General features: G+C 40.0%; 1 protein-coding gene across 1 annotated transcript in view; it reads left to right on the top strand.

Annotated features, from left to right (window-relative positions):
• The first annotated feature begins 208 nt into the window (after positions 1 to 208).
• LOC119967358 (hippocalcin-like protein 1) overlaps positions 209 to 6,574 on the top strand; it is a 187,734-nt gene continuing 181,368 nt past the window's right edge. Inside the window, exons 1-2 of the mRNA XM_038799781.1 lie at positions 209 to 366; positions 820 to 882. The gene's annotated coding sequence lies outside the window, so the exon portion shown is untranslated. The remainder of the gene's footprint in view (positions 367 to 819; positions 883 to 6,574) is intronic.

Here is a 6,574-nt window from a genome sequence, read left to right as displayed (position 1 = left end):
AGGAGCAAACCACTGCCGCGGGGAAGGGGGGGGGCGAGGGGAAAGCCGCTGAATGTCTAATCGCTCACTCGGCCCAGTGAGCAGGCAGATAACGCACACGCAGCTGGTCATGCAGCTGGTCATGCAGGCGGAGCGTCAGCCCAATTTCTGTTGGGAAATTGATGTCGCTTGTGCGCATCAGCGAGCTTTGCCACCCCTACCAGTGGAATGGGCGCGCTCTATCTGTTTCAACCAGCCCAGCTGTGAATTGTTATATTGTTGCATTGTGCTTCTGAACTGTGTCCATTTCACGTCGTCCTCACATTGGGACATGCTTTACAAAAGACATCCAAGACCCGGGCAAGACTGTGTTTGATCTTTTGCAAGGTAAACTGCAGTGCTTGGATTGAAATACCCTTGGCTAGTAATCTCGTGTAGGAAAACAATAGTTTTATGCCCCCCGTATATTAACAACCTGCACTTAACAAACGGTACAGAAATTATAATATGTGTGGCGATCTGCCTGGTCGGGCGCGTACAGTATTTAGAATGTGTTAAATCGCGCTAATTTACTCGTGATGACCTTGAGTGCTAATTATTTTTGGTGTATAACACTAGCTCACCTTAACTACTTTCAGTGAAAGTGAAGGTGGTTTAAGTGGATTTGCATACACTTTCCGTGAGCTGAACTAATATTGTCCGTTATATGAATTGACATGGTGAGAAGTTCAATTATCGGAGCCCTTTCGTAGCAGGGAGTGTCGTTTATTCGATGGACGCTTTCTATTCGGTGCTGGAACATCTTTGTTTTAAACCCCACTTTTTTTTAAAAAATTCCAGGACGAAGTGGATTCTTTCCCAAGAACAACTTAGTTTTCCATACCATCTCTAACTTCTGATCTGGTAAGTCCAAATTCGATTACTCTGAAATGAATTGTTATCTTTCTGAGGGTTATTTACATTGCTGGGGATTTACAGGGATAAATCTCAGTCCACAGCTCGTTAATCAGACCGCGTAATCCCTCGCTTAGAGCTGGCGATCTTGAACCACTGCTGTCTGGTCCACTTTTGCGCTGAATTGGTGGCATGTATTCTAAAAGAGTCACTTTATTTAGCGATCAATGTAGATACAAGGAAAGGTTATTTGCACACTGAAAATATAAACTGGGCGGTATTAACTATTTAATTTGGTCCTTCCTGATTGAAATAACACTTGGATATTGTTATTTTTGAGATACTTTGTCTATTCTATGAATCTGGATAGTAGAATTATACGCATTTATATGTAATATTTCTATTTAATTGTGATGTTGAAATTAATATTTTTCCTATCCCCACACTTGCTGCAAGAACAACTGACCTCTGCACAGGTTAAGGCTGTAATTATACTGCAATATTTAAGTTGCAAATTGTCTTGGGTACACATGCCACTTTAGACTATCAAGAGCTATAAAGCCTTGAGGTGTGAGAGAGTGCCTGTTCAAGAAACTGTGTGGCACCGGTTTGAGCTCCCAATGTGTGTGGTATCCATTCTGCCTGCTTGGGCTTTCCAATTCTGGGCAATTTCCAGATGAAATTCATCATGTTCTGCTGTTCCAGCTCTGTTACAATCGATGTATCAAAAATCCAAGAGCAACAAAACATCTCTAGTCTAGGTACATTCCTCCACATAATCCTCCAATTAAGAGCAATGTGGAAACTGGGTCGCTCCTATCGTGTTCCAGTTTGATATTTTGGTGCAAAGGTCCATCTGATTTTTGGGTTTGACTGTGCCAAGGTAAATTGTTGCAAGACACAGCATGCCAGCCTGTCTTTAAGCTCTTCCTGTAGTGGCATGGTAGCACAGTGGTTAGCACTGTTGCTCCACAGCACCAGGGTCCCAAGTTCGATTCCTGGCTTGGGTCACTGTCTGTGATGAGTCTGGACATTCTCCCTGTGTCTGCGTTGGTTTCCTCCAGGTGCTCTGGTTTCCTCCCACAAGTCCCGAAAGACGTGCTTGTTAGGTGAATTGGACATTCTGAATTCTCTGTGTACCCGAACATGTGCCAGAGTGTGGCGACTAGGGGATTTTCACAGTAACTTAATTGCAGTCAGCCTACTTGTGACAATAAACATTATTATTATTAGTGCTGGTTGTTGTTGCAGTTATAGTCTCCATTGCATAAATTTGACATTTCTTTCTCTGTTTAATGCATCGCAAAAAAAAATCAACAAGAACTTGCACTTGTCTAGTGCCTGATAACATCAAAAATTGGCTAAAATCTCTTCAGTCAATGCACCTAAAACAATGATGTTCCTGCATAGAAATTATATCCATTATGCTGCATCTCAGCATTAGTTTTCACTATAATGAAGCAAGGAATTTTATAAAATGCCAATTTTTTGGCTTTGCATTGCTGCAAAGTGACTTTCTGATTTTAAGCAGGTTATCCAGGAAATGCAAAGATGAGCCAAATCTCCAGAAGCGGGGGTTTCGGTTTCATCCACTTTCCTAGCACTTGATAGCAGGATGTTTGCCCTCCCTGTTAGCTGGAAAAGACATAACATGGTGGAGTTGGTACCCACACATTACTTGTTAATAATAATAAAACAATCTATAATTTGATTTGCAAGTTCGGATAAACTGTTTATATATTCATTCAAATTAGTATCTGACTATTTGCATTGTGAAAGTAAGAAGACAGCTTCTTCTGAATAGAAGTTTCAAGAACCAGATTCAATGGAAATTGGGGATATGCCAAATTGATTTCAAAAGCTATAATTTAATCAATTCCAGAAAATTTCTAAGAATCTTGTACCTTTTTTTGGAAGGAGGAAGGTACTTTGAGGGCTGCACATACCATGTTTTTTTTTTATGCACTGATGCTACTCGTGAAATGCTTGGTGACATAAAGCGCAAATACATTTTTAATGATGTTTATCATCACGATTCATTGCATTTTTATATTGAGAATAATTAATACCCAGGAGCGTCTTGTAATCGATGTGGGGTTTGCCTGACAACAAACGGTAAGGGCACAGTTCAAGTGGCTTATAACCACAACCTTGAAATCATTCCCATGTCTGTTTGTTTTTAATAATGTACTGTGTGCAGTTTTATTGCATTTTGGGTCCATTTGTTTGGGTGGTGATTGCTGTTTCTCCATGACACTCAAATAGTGCACTTCATGTAGCTAATGTCTGAGTTTAACCACACAAAGCATTAATGATTTCAATGTGATCACTGCAAGTTTCTGAAGTGGCAATCTGCAGTTAATTACTGAGAAATAATATAGGCATTATATATTGAAAAGCAAAGAGCCACCTGTAGAAAATAACATTCTACTAGATGCAGCATTTAACTTTCTATTGAACACCACAGACAGCCAGGCAGCCCATACAAACCTTGGCTTAAATTCACTTGGCTTTGATATTCATTTGTGCAGGAGACCTATGGCATGTATTAATCATTGGTCTTTCCCTGCTCCTGAAGCAGTGAGATTGCATCCCTTATCTCTTTATTTGTATGTGAAGATGAATGATAGTTTCACTGCTCAATGAGTGATAATTCATGGGCAAAATGTATCTCTCTGAATTATCACTGACATTGCCGGCTATGTGGAACATTTAAGAGTGAATATAAGGACTGGGCTAAAACCTAGGAATCATTCTCCCTCGTAACAAGAATGCAGAGGTCTATTGCCTCCCCTGTAGATCGAACAACTGTTTAGTATCTATTGTTTCCCTGCCCCGTTTACAGGCACACCTTCATATCCCTGTGGTTTACACCACATTTAGTCTTCTGAGAGTGATGGTGGGTAGCTGTTGGGAGAGTGAGGGGAGGGTGGTATTGGTGTTCATGTGGACACTTTTCACAGTTGCTGAGAGAAATTAATATGGATCAAAATGGGGCTCCCAAGTCTACATTTTGAATTTGTAACATTAAAATGGATAAACTAACAGTGGATTGAACCTGAAATGTCTTTGGGGGAAAAAAATCTCTCATCAAAAATGTTAATGACAGAAAAAGACTTGTCACCAGACAAGAGCCCTGTCCATTCCATCTGCTAAATGTGCCAAACACATGCCAAATGTGTGTACCTGTTATATGTACGAATGATGAATATTAATCAGCTCCCCTGCGATAAATTGGATTTCAATCCAAAAATTTACATCTAGTCTTTAACATGGACACATGTAAATAAAATATCTTGCCAATGAGAATCCATCCAAGGATGTTATCATGTGGCTGAAAATTGCCTGCACTTGCCACCTTTTATGAGAGATCAATTTTATTCTGTGAAATGTTCTTCATTTCAGTTTCTGTTGGATTGATAGTTGCACAAGTTGCAATCTCTAAAGAATCATGAAAATCAATCCTGTATATTTGGTAGCAACATATTGTGTTCTAGAACTATGGAACTGGTGGGAACAATTTTTGTATCACAACTCCCCATTAACTAATAGACCTTTGTCTTTGTGTGACATGTATTTCTGGTCATGGGCAGGGTTCCACATGAATCAGGTGGATATTTCATTGGCATTGCAGTGGTGTCATAACACTCCCAACAACCTTTCCTGTCTTTTTGCTGGTTCAGTGTTTAATTCCAAGTTAAGCGTATATGAGGTGGATAGCCCCGGCTGCTGAGTTGTGATTGTAAATATGTTTGACTTTTAACAATTTTGAAGTCATTTTTGATGCTTCTTGTGAACTTTTTCTGTCGACGGGTATTCTTTTGGACCCAACACCATTACTGGTAGCAATGGGCTTCCACTCTGAGACAAATTTGGGAATATGAGGATGAATGCCCATCAGGAAGAAGGCTTGGTTATGTACCCATATCTGCAGACTAAGATAAACATTTATTCCTTTGGCAGATGATTAGTACAGTCAAGGTGGACTAAAATCATGGGCCTCGTGGCAGGGATACAAAAGGCCGATAAGCTATTCGGCAGCATGATTCTTCAGGAGCACTGCAATCATTACCAATGGCAGTACATGAAGGAACATAGACCAGGATGATTTGGTACTCCAGTAAAGCCAGATTAACCACCTTTTGCCAAGGTGGCACCAATATTTGTTGTTTATTGTCAGTCATCCAGCAATGACTGAGGTGATCCATTTTCAAAGCCCCTTGACTTCAAAGGTGGCACATTCAGAGTGATTCCATGTATTGTCAAGTCACTTGGTAAAATGCACCATAACCATGACAGTGACTGCACCATGGGTCATGGCCGCCACTTCCATCCAGGCTGAAATGTTGACCTATGGGATGATGCTTAAGTGTGTCAAAGAATGTCACACTCCTTGCAATCCATTTCATACAGCACTGACCAATTTAGCAGCCAATGGGTTCGGTGTTGGGTTGTTTTTTTTTCATTTCCCTTTGGGTTTCCTTTCCCTTTTTATCTTTTCCTGACACATTTTAATCCCTGTCTGACTCACTTCTAAAAGGCTGTAAATGGGTGAACTTTTTTTGACCCTTTCTGCAGGCTTAAAACTTGCCTCTTTGTCCTAATGTCTCCCCTTGTGGTTAAGTGTCAAACGTTGGTTGATAATGTTCTTGTGAAGCACCTTGGCATGTTTGATTAAGTTTAAGACACTAACTAAATACAAGTTGTTATTGTTGTCAGTAAAATGTAGTGAGCTGGATCGCCATTGTCTGATATTTACTTCTGGGCGTACCTGTTCCAATTTCTCCTGGTAGGGTTAAAGGATCCCTCAACTGGCATTCACGGTGGGGTCAGTAACATTGATTTTAGCATCATGTACATACCAATTAAAGTGCATATTTGTAAATTTTGTTTTTTTTTTTGTTTTATTTCAAATATTGTACCCATGCTATCCCATTAGGCCTTTCATGTTAAATGTGATTAGACTGAACTACATATTTCACCAGCTTGCAGCCTGACGTTTTCTTCACAGGTAATATGTGGACACTGATGGATCCATTAGTATGTCTATCACTCCAGTGAATCTGATGATGGGCAGCACCAGCTGGTTAAGCAGTGCTAGAGCGCAACATTTGGTGTTAGTATTGTGTTTTCTAAAGTGTTGTGTGGAAGAATGCTGGTTAAAATATAGCTTTCATTTTCTAAATGAAGTTGCATATTTAAATAAAGTAAAAGAAGCCAGTTGATTCATGTTATATATTTTAATGATTTCATCCATTAGTTTATAGTCAGTTATCTTTATGCATGTCCCAATATTCTGCTTACTTTATCTCAGCCCAGGATATTGATTCATGCAGGACTCCAGTTCCATATGTGCAAGGAGCCCTTCAGAACCTTGCCCATTCAGTTTTTCCCAAGTCAATGTCTTGTAGATGATTTAATGATGGATGCAGTGCAACTGTGCATCACCTATTCCTCACTTAAAATCACAACTGCAATTTCCAGCATTTATCACTGAAGGTGTTTGGCTGTTTATTTCCCTTTCTCGTTTCTAACCCGGGAGCAAAGAGATGTAGTGTTTTTTTTTATTCTTGGGCTGTGGGCATCACTGGCTGGGCCAGTATTTGTTGTCCATCTCTAATTTCCCTTGAATTAAGTGGCCTGCTTGGCTGTTTCAGTGGGAGGCAGTGAAGAGTTAATCACATAGCTATGTAGGTCTGGA

The sequence above is a fragment of the Scyliorhinus canicula genome, chromosome 1, assembly GCF_902713615.1.
Source record: "Scyliorhinus canicula chromosome 1, sScyCan1.1, whole genome shotgun sequence".
Lineage (NCBI taxonomy): Eukaryota > Metazoa > Chordata > Chondrichthyes > Carcharhiniformes > Scyliorhinidae > Scyliorhinus > Scyliorhinus canicula.
Note: the sequence above shows the minus strand (reverse complement) of the source record. Positions and strands in the feature narration are given on the sequence as shown.